Source organism: Protopterus annectens, chromosome 3.part1, assembly GCF_019279795.1.
Source record: "Protopterus annectens isolate FY-2018-M chromosome 3.part1, PAN1.0, whole genome shotgun sequence".
NCBI classification, from domain to species: domain Eukaryota; kingdom Metazoa; phylum Chordata; order Ceratodontiformes; family Protopteridae; genus Protopterus; species Protopterus annectens.
In genome coordinates, this window is record NC_056732.1 from 742,558,597 (window position 1) to 742,572,202 (window position 13,606).

Below are 13,606 nucleotides of genomic sequence, written 5' to 3' on the forward strand. Positions count from 1 at the left end.
CCAATGAGGAATTGACCTCTGGTGTGGAACACCAGTCACCCATGTCGGTAATGACCAGGTCTAGAATATTGCTGTCCCTGGTGTGGGTGTAGATAAATTGATCCAAGGCATTGGAATTTATGAATTCCAGAAAATGTTGAGCAAAAGAGTTGGTACATGAGTAGTTTTCCCAGTTAATGGTGGGGTCGTTGAACTCACCCATTATTAGGGTGTTAGGTTGTACCCTAATATTTTCCAGTGTATCAAGAAATGAGGAGTGGGAATCGTGGGGTATGGTGGGGGATCTGTAACAAGCTGCAATTTGGATTGTGGTCTTTCCCAGAGTTAGTTGCATTTGGATAATCTCGGCTGCATTATGCTGAGCAACTAGCCTAGAGGTGTGGATATCCTTAATGAATATGGACATGCCTCCACATTTAGTGTTTCGGTCCAGGTTAGGTGGCCGAAAGGTGTGGTATGAATTATAGCCTGGTAATGCAGTGGTGCTCTCTATGTCTCTGTCACTGCATAGATGTCGATGTTCTCCATTTTAAGGAGTGCCTCGATTGAGTGCATTTTGAGGTTTAGACTTCTAGCACTGAGTAGCATTACCCTCAGATTTTGTTTGCTTGTACCTGTTACAGTGGTGAACTTGTCCTTTGAACCTTGCCTAAAAAAGGCATTATAGGGGTGGCAAGAGCCATAGCCATTATTCAGAATCCCAAGGATGACAGGTGCAGGCCAATTCTGGCAAAGCATCATGGTCTGTCGATCATGTCATCCCAGGCAGACAGATACTGGATCTTAGAATGACACTGGAAGCATAGCCAATTGTTGAAGTCAATCATTTTGCCTGCTTTCATATATATATATATATATATATATATATATATATATATATATATATATAAATTAAATTTTATATATATATATATATATATATATATATATATATATATATATATATATATATATATATATATATATATATATATATATATATATATATATATATATATATATATATATATATATATATATATATATATATATATATGTGATAGCATGTATGAGTGGTTGATATTCTTACAAATGCCTGACAACTGAAGTGGTGCTGAAACAGTTGGCAGAGAAGGTAGATGCCATTTCAGAGCAGGGAGACACATATGTGACAATAAAACAGATATTGAACATGCCATTTCTGGAGTATATTAAACTATCAAGAAATGTAGTACATATAAGTTAGGCAGGCAGAAGCACTAATCAGTGCAATGTTGCAGCAGTATTATCTTTCCATGACGCTATGCAGGAATGTTCAGTACCACAGCATGAACTAGTAGTTAACTTTATCCGTAAAGCAGTCAGATGGCAGAAAACTTGTCAGTCTGTCAGTCATTCAGTCAATCAGTCTCCATGCAGTTTCAGCCTGCAAAATTATTTTGGCTGATTTTTTTTTTTTTTTTATTTCCAAACATTAAAACAAGAAACAAATTACTTACATGATTAGATGTCACTGACACCTACTAAAATAAATTGATAGAATGTAGCTGTGACTTAACAAGTACTTAAATGCAACTTTTCTTTTCCACCAGTGATAACTGAAGCAATCTGATAATGGAGTTGGAGCATGAAAACATGCTGTCACTGGGGCAAACAACAGGTATCAACAGCTGCCCCAAACTCACTAAAATGTTCCATTTGTGTGATATGCTGAAATGGCTTCCATTTCTTGAATCTTGGAATGAACTCTTTCCAGACTTATCACAGGTAACTGCACTGGGGAGAATGTGCTCCTGGAGATCCTTATTGAGGCATTTTCTTAAGAAAAGTAACTGCATTAATACAAGAAGCTGACACCGTGTAACTTGCTGCTTTCTTCTTTCAATCAGTAGTTTGTTTTTGCACATAAGAATTGCATGCTACCATTTTTGTTAATACTTTCAACAAACAAGAAGAAAACTTCAAGTGATGAAATGCATAGAAGTAAAATTTTAATGATTTATTTTTTTTATTTTTTATTAACTCCTAGGACTGGATGGGTGGGTTGATCTTCAAGCAATTTTCAGCCATGATCTGGGTCCATTAGGCATTTGAAAATTTCATTACGTAGTAACAATTCATTCTATGGTATTTTGCATTTCATTTCACTTGCAGAATATCAAAGGTGTGTCATAACAGAGATGCTATTAAAGACAGTAGAGATATTATACGTGATGCCACCCAGAGATGTGAGCATTGGCTCTAGGTGGTAGTCACTGCTGATGTGATACCCAAACTCCATGCACAAAATGGGTAAAAAGGAGGTTGATGTTGATGCTGATTTTGGAGCTAGACTGTCAGGCCTAGAAGATAATAATAACACTATTGCACCAAAGTTAAACTTTGCTAGTGAGATTGTTGAGCTGCTGAAAGAAGACTGTCATTGGCATGGGGAAAGTGTAGAACCAATGTTATTACTTATGGTCTATAAGAAGCATATATTGAAGAGCACATTAACTTGCAATCAATAATACGTTTACTCACACAACAGCTCTGACTTCAGCTTTACATCATATATTACTAGACTGAGTACACAGATCACGTTGCCTCCACACCTGTTCGGCCTACTTCCATGAGTGGTGGTTCTGACATCGTTGAGAGCACCTGATGCTGTAAGAGAAAAGCTGGAATCTATCTTCTGGAATGTTTTAAGTTGAAAATTTGTCCTGATTTACCACAAGTAGTAAGACACATGAAAATGAAGGTAACTCTGAATATTTATAAATTAGTTTCAATGTAGAGTAATTTTAAAATGATTTACTCTGCAACTTTCATGGAATGAAACTGACAGTAAGGCTTAAATTTATAAACAATGTCCCAAATATGTAATGGGCTATTTATTTATTTTCTTGCTTCCATTTGTTCACTAGGAAAGTACAACTAATCCATACCAACCCCATTTCAGTAGAGGTCTGGGGAGAAAAGCTCCACAGTGTTATAATAGTACAAATTGATACAGCTCCATAAAGTTGCAGTAATACAAGTCAGTAAATCATATATTAATACAAACCGTGTCAGGATGCTGTTGCAATTGACAGCTTAAAAATAATATGAATCTACATAGTTATGTGGCCAGTGAAATATGAAAACAATAGAAATATTTAACATTATTACACATAGGAAAAGTGTTTTATTTTAGTGACCAAGAAAATAGTTTAGTGAGTAATCTAGAAGGATGATAAAAACTGACAGCTGCAGATGGAGAGTAACCAATGTATTTAAATAACCATTGCCAGTATGATGAGTTCGACCCACCTCAGTGATCTTCCTGCTATTTTTACAGGATTGAACTTTCAAGCAGATCAAACACTAGGGATTGCAAAATGGACTCAACTAATGTTTTGTCACAAATGCAGAAAGGAATTCATTGGTATCTAAGTCATGGGCATTTGTCATACCATTAAAATTAAGGTTCCCTATTATGCCGTAGCAGATGCAGGCTATTGAATGCGTCTTTGTCGAACAGTAAAGCACAAAAAGGCAAAATAGCAAATTGGCATTTCAGCGAATTCTTTCCCTGGGAAAGAATTTGTTTGGTTGCTTTCACTACTTTGCCTTTTTGGCACTTTAGTGCGATCTCGAAGTTGGTATATTTAAGTAGGGGGGTGTTTTTTTTTTTTGTTTTTTTTTTTGGAACAGCAATTGTTTTCCATTGGAAAATAATCACTGTTCTGAAGTTTCGATGTTGTAAGCTTTCGCATAGATGGGGTAGATTATCTGTCGTTCGCTCTTCTGAGCGTGCAGTATGATAATATAGACCCGAAAATTAAAACTAACACTGCTATTTACCTTGACTACCTTATTGATTTGGACAAATTGAAGCAATCCATGCCCACTAATCTGTTTATCCTCAATATTAGGTGAAAATAGTAGTTATCCATATTCCTACTTAAATGAGAGCTATGAAAAAGTCATGCCTGTTCTATTGCGAGCAATTGTTAAATAATTCTTGATAGTAAGCTATATTAAAATACTATTTAATCTCTTCCACCTGGCAGCTGACAAATTGATACCATATCCATATCTATATCTATATTTATATAGATAGTGAAGGATTTGGTGTAGAAGGTCTAAATTGGGTTATATCACAGCAGGATGAAACAATGAGTCCCCAAAGTAAGGAGAAAAAGTTGGAAAGTGAAGAAGAAAAAAAAAATATTTAATATGGTGTAATATTTGTGCAAAAGAGAAAGCTAAACTAATAAATGTAAAAAATCATCACATTTCACAATACAGAAAATAAGACAACAAAGGGGAAAGTAGAAAAGAGGATTAATAATGTAGAAGTTAAAGAAGTAGAAACTGAAGTTATGGATTAAATGCCAAGTTAATGATTTAGTATAGAAAATCCAACTCAGGTGACATCACAGCATGAAGGAATAATTAGTCCCCAAAGTAAGGAGAAACTAGTAAAGAAACTAGGAAGAAGTAAGGAGAACTAGATGCATCTGATCACTTGTCACATGAAGATGCTGTGGCACCTTCAGTAGGAAACCAGATGGAGTTGCACAGCAAGAGAATGAGCAGGAAACAATGGTAAATCTGATGCAGTCAATGCTGTGGCGTGATAGGCCAGAGAGTTCCTACAACATGAAAGAGCAATGGATGATGCAGGATCCAGCTGAACATGAACAAATGTGAACAAAACTCAGTAAGGAATACTTCAGAAAACTAAAACTAATATTGACAACAACTCTGCCAGCTAGGAACAAAGTCTAAGCTGTAAACCAATTTGCTTTTCCTTTTCTAACTTACAGTTTTGGGGTGACTGACTGGCCCCAAAAGGTATTGGAGCAGTTGGACAGAAAATAAGAAAAATGCTTTACGCTTATTAGATGCTATATAAAAAACAGTGTATATTAAAATGATATACCTCGCACTCTGAAGGATGTATGGCACTTCTCAAAACTTATTACATGTATAGATCTTCAGTCATGAGACAGCATACTTATCTGCTGACTCGCCAGATCCAAAGTGAACGTTTTAAAGCAGGAGGAGAAGAAGTGTAAGATGACTTCTATGTTTAGTTTAGCAGAAGCATATTGGTATAAAGCAAGAACAGAAATCAAACCAGAAGTAGACAAAAATCAGGCAGCAAATGAATGTGCCAAATAACTAAATAAAGAATATAAGGAGAAGGATCAGATGAGAAGTCAGAAAACGTGGAAAAGGCATAAATAGTTTTATAGGTTCATAGGTGTGTACTAGGCTAATGGCCCTGGAACCTTTCCAAGCCTAGCCCCAAAAAATTGCCCAGGCACAGTGCCACCCAATGTTAGTTCACAGTGCCCCTATCCAGTAGGGCAACAGGTGTGATCCCTGGGGTGAACTTTTTGTTACCCGTCCACTCATCAAGATTTCTCTTGAAGAGGGCCAACGAGGTGCTCTGCTTGACCTGAATTGGATGCTTATTCCAGAGTATGTGCAGTCTTTAGGAGATGAACCTGTCCCTCCAGCATGTTCTGTTAATTGTGATAACGAGGTTGTGATCTCTGGAGCTTGTGGCATGGGGGGATTGGGATTTCTGGTTGTGGTAAGTACAGAAATCTCCTCAAACAACCTTGTGTTGATCATGATTTGGCACAGGAATGCTTAAGAGAAGTGAATTTAAACCAAAAGATGAAGGGATAAAATAGGCAGCCCAGCATAGTGGACTTCACATGCATTGGTTCAGAAAGTCCATTGAACATGTGGGAGAAACAGACAAATGCAGGGTCTGTAACACAGAACTGGAAATAGATAGACATCTTGTTGCTGGGTGTGATATATTAATAGCAGAAGGCCTGTATACAGAAAGGCATAATAATGTGACAAGACTGCTACATTGGGATTGTGTAAATATTACAATACTGAAGTAGCTGAGAAGTATTGGAAACATGAGTCATAAAACATTATAGAGAATGATGACGTTTATATCACATGGGATCAACCAGTACAAGCATTTCAGAAAATAGATACATGAAAACCAAATATAGTAGTTCATGAAAAGAAGACAAAAGTAGCATTGTTCTTTGAAAATGCTACATCCGACGAGGACAGTGTTTTATGTACAGAGCGGCATAAAATCATAAAATGCCAGGATTTACAGAGCAATGTGGAAGAAAGATACCCAAACAGTTCCAGTAGTACTAGAAACAATGAGTCTCATAAAAAAGAATTTACAATCATATTTAGATATGTTACCAATGCATGTAACTCTGTATGAATTGCAGAAGTCAGATCTGGGCACTTTGTAGGTACTACGAATAGCCCTTTTGTCTAACATTCAGGACTGAAACAATTCTAATTTCATGATGAACTTTAATCATACAGTGACTTAGGAAGTGGCAACAATCTCGTCATGTTATTAGAAATCAAAAAGACATGGAGAAATTAAAGTGAGAATATATATATATATATATATATATATATATATATATATATATATATATATATATATATGCATTATCTATGTAGCTAGATAGCTAGCTATAGATAAATAATACATATACTTTTTTCACAGAGGACTATTTTAAGCAAGGTCTTTAAGTGACCTCATCAATATATGCAGATGTCAATACAGAAGTATTGGATTTCTTGTCAAACAGGATATATCATCTCTGGGTCTGTTATTTATACTTGTCTTCCTAGAGATATTGCAAATGTAACACTTGTTGTCTGATGTTTGGGCACCACATTAACCAGATGATGATTGTTTGGCTTAAAAGGCTAATAATAAGAGGAGCAGTAACAGTATACCAGTATCCAGATTAACTTATTTTGGTGCTAGGTAATGGTATCGAATTAATGAGCGGCAAATGATGTCACTAGCAATGTTCCTTGTAAGAATGGTTATATCAATAATTTATATATGCATAGACTAGCATTATATTATACAAATGTCAAATAAACAAAAAAAATAAATAAATACTATACTTCTCCCTATTCAAATAATTGTAAGGTCATTTTGAAAGATCACTAGTTAACAAGAGAAAATACTTCCATTGGTGATAAACCTTTACAAAGTTTTCAAATTCATACTTGAGCCAATTGCTATCTCAGTAAAATAATGTATTAAATGCTGTTATAGAAAAGGTGGCCTCTTCACCTTGCCTTCTTGCAATTATGATTTCCAGCTTAGTCATAATTGGTTTTGTGCCAACACATTAATTTCAAAGAAATGATGGTCATCTTTGCCTAGAATTGTTACATTATAAATTAAATGATACAAACCACCCAATGTTACAGGCACCTTTGCATAAAAGTATTCCAGAGTATCCACAAAGTAAACACAAAGTCCATGAACTGCAAAGGTGAGGCTTCAGAACAGCAGCTTCACTTTAGTAAAAAAAGTTTACTCCAAAACAGCAACCTCAGCTTAATAAGGTGTATACTCAAATTTCTCCAACCACAGAACAAAGATCTGGATTCCACTCGGCTGCAACACAGTTTTATTGGTGCACAAGCGCTTTCACAAACAGCTTCTTCAGGTGTATAACAACCATTAAAATACACACACCTTATATAGCACTTGTCACATGACTCTGCTTAACCATTTTTAAAGGCATATATACACATTCTAAGTGTTACTTTCTTGATCCACTCTTACAAATTCTAAACTTATATAGTATAAAAAAATATAAAAAATATATGTTAAAAGCATACGTAAAGTTCTAAAAAATTCAACATTCACCTATTCAATGGTCTCTTTTTTAATATTGGTCTTATAGGAACAGAATCATTCAGTCCATGCCCTGAACTAGCCCATAACCTAATAATCCATTCAGCTTCTTTTTCCTCAGTCCTTGCTTTTATATCACCCCCTCTTATATCAGTGAATGTTCTACATAAGACAACAAATTTAAAAACATGTTGTTCATTGGTAACTGACACATGCTTTGCTAGTGCATTGAAACTACTTCTTTTCTTAATGTGATATAGGTGTTCTCTTATCCTATCTTTTAAAAGACAATCTGTTTTCCCTAAATAAAATTTGTGACATGCCTGGCAGATAGCCAGATATACTACATGTGCTGTATCACATTTCGCATAGGTTCGCAGATAAAACGTCTCCCCTATGTCAGGGTATTTAAATTGTGAATCATTGCAAATAAAACTACAAAAGTTGCACTTGCCACATGGTCTAGTGCCCTTTTCATTTTCTCTACCTTTCAGTTCTCTGTCTATACAGAGCCTTCTTTTTAAATTCTTCTTATTTTTAAAGCTAAATTGTGGCTTTGTGCCTACTAGCTCTTTCATTTTACAATCTGATGTTAATATATTCCAGTGTTCATTTATAATATTAGTGTACAGCCCAACATCTCTTGAATAATTGAAACACATCCTTACATTCTTATGAGTCACTTTCTTTTTCCCATTCACTAATTGTTTTGAGAAATATGGTTTAGCCTTATTATTTCTTTTACTCATCACATATTCCATGTTTTTAGTTACCATTCTGTTATCATACCCTCTATCTAGTAATTATTTTCCTGTCAAAATTAGTTGTTTCTCATATTCTTCAGTTTTTACACTTAATCTTGATGCCCTTAGGAACTGGCTTTGTGCTACATTTCTGAATATAAAATTGGGATGCATAATATCTCTACTTAATAATTTGTTTGCATGGCAGGTCTTTCTGTACATTCTTGTGCTAATCTTGCCGGTGCTATCTTTCTCTACATAAACATTCAAAAAAACTAATACCATCAGTAGAGCAATTCATGGTAAAGTTAAGAAATTCTGTAGAGTTATTAATGAATTCTAAGAATTCATATAACTGACTTTCTGTCCCTCTCCATAAAAGAAAGAGATCATCTACAAATCTCCTATAAAACATAATCATTTTATCAAATTTTCCTTTTATAAAATTTTCCATTTCCCATTTGGACATAACAGCATTGGCATAACTATTAGCACAAGGAGTGCCCATTGCCACTCCATTCTTTTGCCAATACATATCTTCCCTAAATACAAAAATGTTATTTTCAAGCACTATTTTTAACAGTCTTTTTAATATTCCTATGGTTCTACTTCCAAATTCCTTATTCATCTCTAATAGATGTATCACATTTCTAATACCAACTGGATTTGGTATAACTGTAAACAGCGATACTACATCTAATGTGACGAAAAAGTACTGTTCTGATACATTTGTTTCATTAGTAAATTCATATAAATCTCTGAGAAAATGCTCTGTATCTTTCAAGATATACTTTGATTTGTATATCAGGGCCTTCAAATTTTTCTCAATGAATATTGAAGCTGGTTCAGTACACAAGTTTTTTCCGGCTACTATTGGTCTCATTGGGGGTCTGATGGAATTTTTATGGAGTTTAGGCAACCCCTGAATCTTTGGAATAGTTGGATCTGTAACTACTAAATATTTGACCATATTATTATCACAAAGCTCTAGTTCCTCAAGGTGTCTAATTTCTTTTTCTACCCTTGATATCATATTTTTACTTTGTATGGATGTAATTTTTTGATAGAAGTCAGTATTATCCAGCATTTCTAGCATCAAACTATTGTAATCAACTCTATTCATAACCACTATTTGCCCTCTATTGTCTGCTGGCCTAATAGTTATCTGGTTATTACTCTCTAAATCATGCATAGCTTTAAATTCTTCTTTACTTAAGTTATGCCATTTGCCACTTTCCTTAAGTTGTTTCCGCTCATAATACATTTTATACATATCAGAAATACAAGTTTGCTCAAATGCATTGATTAAAGCATTTTGTTTTGGTACAAAAAGACTCGGTTTCCTGAATGTAACATCAGACTCTTTCTGCTCATTACCAAATAATGTTTTCAAAGTCAAGTTACAGGTAAACAGTTTCAAATCGAAAATAATATCAGTGATGTTCATGTCCATAGCCAGTATAAAAGATAACCCCTTTTCTAACACGTTTGATTCAGAATGTATTAAACCATAATCTGATAAATTTACAATTAACGTCTTACTTGTTGGAAGGCCTTTTTTATTGTAAATGGACTCACCGGACCTTCGTCGAGTTTTCTCTTGTGTCTCACTATACCTCTCACCCTCTGTTGTTGTCACGGTCCGCCTCTCCCATTCCTGCTCATAGATCTCTCCCTTATAGGCAGAGGAAAATTCAAGCCTAAAGGGCCAGTTCCTTTTAAAAAAGAAGAAGTTGGATGTGCTGATGCGTTTTTAATGTTGGAGGTTTCATTTTCTGCTTTGCGATGTATTTCTGCGCTTACTTGAAATGTCTTTTTCCTTGCTCCAAGGTTAGATGTCACCAGTGCATTCGAAACATCAGACTTCAAGGCGTTTGCTCTATCGTCATCACAACCACGCTCATCATCACGTCCATGCCCGTCTGCTTCCACTTGACCAATTGGTATTTCTCTAGAAGTCGAATTTTGTACAAACTGAATTCTCTCATTTACTTGTTGGGGCATTGAATCAATATTAGGTGCCATACTATTATGGTCATTTACATCTCGTGGCCAAGTGAAGATATGTCCCAACGAGAAGTCCTTCTGAGCTCTACAAAGCTTCTTTAATTTAATTTGTAGAAGCTTTCTGGCATATACTGTCAGATTCTCAACCATATCAGTCATAGGTTTAAACAGTGCTTCTGTAGTATAAGTTTTACATATGTCAGTATATTTTTTCTTTATACCGCCATTAGTTTTTATCATTTTTCTCTCTGCTGCCGCTACTAGCAGCTTTAAATACCCCAAGCTAGTGTTTATATTTAGTTGTTGCCATTCACTTAGCAATATGGAGTCACACTCAGTCTGTGCAGGCATTTTGAGCACTCTTAAACCTCGAGGTATAACACGTTCTGTTAAACAAGCTTCTCAATGAAACTTCTCATATTGTACCCATTTTAGTTTATATAAATCTTTTTCTAATGAGAAAATATCACTTCTCATGGTCAAAAAGTCTATATTAGAATGTCCTGTCCCTTCAATGACCATATCACTTTTCAAAAGTGGATTTTCTTCTTCACTCACCTTGGATAAAAATAATTCTAAGTTGTTTTCAGTCCATTTCAGTTTTAAGCCCGGTGTATATTCAAGTTCTATGTTATCCATTTCAGTAGCGATAACTCCTGAACTTTTGGGTAAAAAATGTAGAAACTTCTAAATGATACAAACCACCCAATGTTACAGGCACCTTTGCATAAAAGTATTCCAGAGTATCCACAAAGTAAACACAAAGTCCATGATATCAAATAAACAAAAAATAAATAAATAAATAATATAATTCTCCCTATTCACATAATTGTAAGGTCATTTTGAAAGATCACTAATTAACAAGAGATTAAAATACTTCCATTGGTGATAAACCTTTACAAAGTTTTCAAATTCATACTTGAGCCAATTGCTATCTCAGTAAAATAATGTATTAAATGCTGTTATAGAAAAGGTGGCCTCTTCACCTTGCCTTCTTGCAATTATGATTTCCAGCTTAGTCATAACTGGTTTTGTGCCAACACATTAATTTCAAAGAAATGATGGTCATCTTTGCCAAGAATTGTTACATTATAAATTAAGTTGATTGTCTTGCTCTTTAATTATATTATAGCAAGTTTACTTTGTTGTACGGTATCTCTACTGTTCTGTAACGATGTGATGTATTTGTTTCACATCGTAGGTCATTATGTTTGCATATGTTTATTTAACTGAAAACAGGAATGATATTAGTCACGTCTCATTTCACAGAGAGGCTGTAACTCTGCTTTTTTTTCTAATCTACGTCTAAGGATCCTTATACATTAGCATGTTGATGTTGAATATATGGCATATTAGTTGGACAGTCAGTGTTCACCATTTACTCATTAACCTGAATTTTCTTAAAAACCTACAACTTTTTATGGCTATTAGAGCACTTAAGAATCAACTGACCATATAGCAAAGCATCTGGAAAAGTTTCTGACTTTCACAAGGTATTGGGCTTACATTTGTGAAGCATGATTGAAGGGTGCACCTAGGAAGTAGGCACTGCCTGTCAGTAACACAGAGGATTAAGTATATAAGCTGCTAACAAACCATTTCCTGTGGTCAAGGGTTTGATTCCCTCCAGCTTAATTCATCTAAATTTTGACTTAATCAGACAGTTCTCCTGTATGATTCCACCCCATCATCAGGATGATAATGACGATTTAGCACTAAAGCCATGACAAGTTGTTGGGGAAATCAGGTTGATCTGTTGAAACAACTTGCATTGAGTAAAAAAAAAAGAAAAAAACTCACTGAAATCAGCTTTCATTAATCATCAAAATATTTTTTGGGGTGGGGAGATGGGCAAGCCCTCCCCCAGCATCCCCCATGTGCACAGACCCTGATAAATGGTCCATACTTATATATACTTACTCCGAGCATTGTAAAAGCAAGTGCTATGTGTGCCCAAAGTAGGTTTCAATACAATTCTTCTGTAGCTTGGGCACTTTGCTAAAAAGTGGTCAAATAAATTAGTGGTTTATGGTGGATAATATGCATGATACAAAAGTGAAAGTGCACATATACAAGGTTATGTCTCTGTGTATACCATAATGGACCTGTAAAGAGACAGGAAAAGAAAAAAGTTAGTGATACCAGCTTCCTGGGCACATCTTTGTGATTACGGTTAATTATACTTTTTTTGCATAAGTTATACATACATGTGCAGCATCATTTATGTAACAATATAGAAACTAGTTTCCATGCTTGTCTAGTATGTCATCTTTATGAAAACCTAAACCATCAGTATGTGTCAGAATATCTGAAAAAAACAGCAAGATAAATTAATACTGTGTCTCTGTAAAGATGCAAGGATGGCTAATAGAAACGGAGATGCTTTTCACCATGGTAGCAGACCACTCTTTCCTGTGTTATAGCTTTTTTTCTCAAAGCAAGCTGTCATACAAAAAAAGGTAATATAGAGACTCATGCCACACAGAGCAATAAATGACTTAATAACCTTCACGATAGCCGCACAGTGCTGTATGTTAACCTTAATAAACTTGCTTGCAGTTCATAGGTTAATACTAGGCTAACTGCCCTTGCAAGCCTAGCCAATTATCCTTTGTGAGACTCAAGCCCTGCACCTTGTGTTTGTAAGGTAAACACCTTAACCATTAGGCCATGCTCCCAACCAGTGATGGTGATGAACTTGTATAGCAGTTATCCACAAGAAGCGCCACTATGTCTATATGCAAATATACTAATCATAGGTTATTTGCACTGAATAAGTACATGCAGAGGCACACCTACTTGTGGCAAAGGTTTAACATAGTCAAAGTCAATTCTTAAGTATGTGTGAAGTGCTAAGTGAAAATGTTAGTGTTCATATGTTTTTGTAAGTTTTCAAATATTGTGGAAGAAAGTGGGTATGCACAAGCATGCTTGAAGAATTTAAAGCTAGTAGAGGCCAATGCAGCTTTTGTTATTAAGTTTTAAAAACTATAAAGAGGTTGATGTATTTTGTATAATTATATTCTAATGCAGATGCTCTGCTGATTTCTTTATTGAAAGGAAACAGAAGATAGAAAAGATTGTGAAAGGGAAGACATAAAAAGGGAAACACAGAAGGAAAATATCAAGGTGGTTGTGCAGAAGAAGTAGGTGGGAGATGAGAGGTACTCTGCTTTTG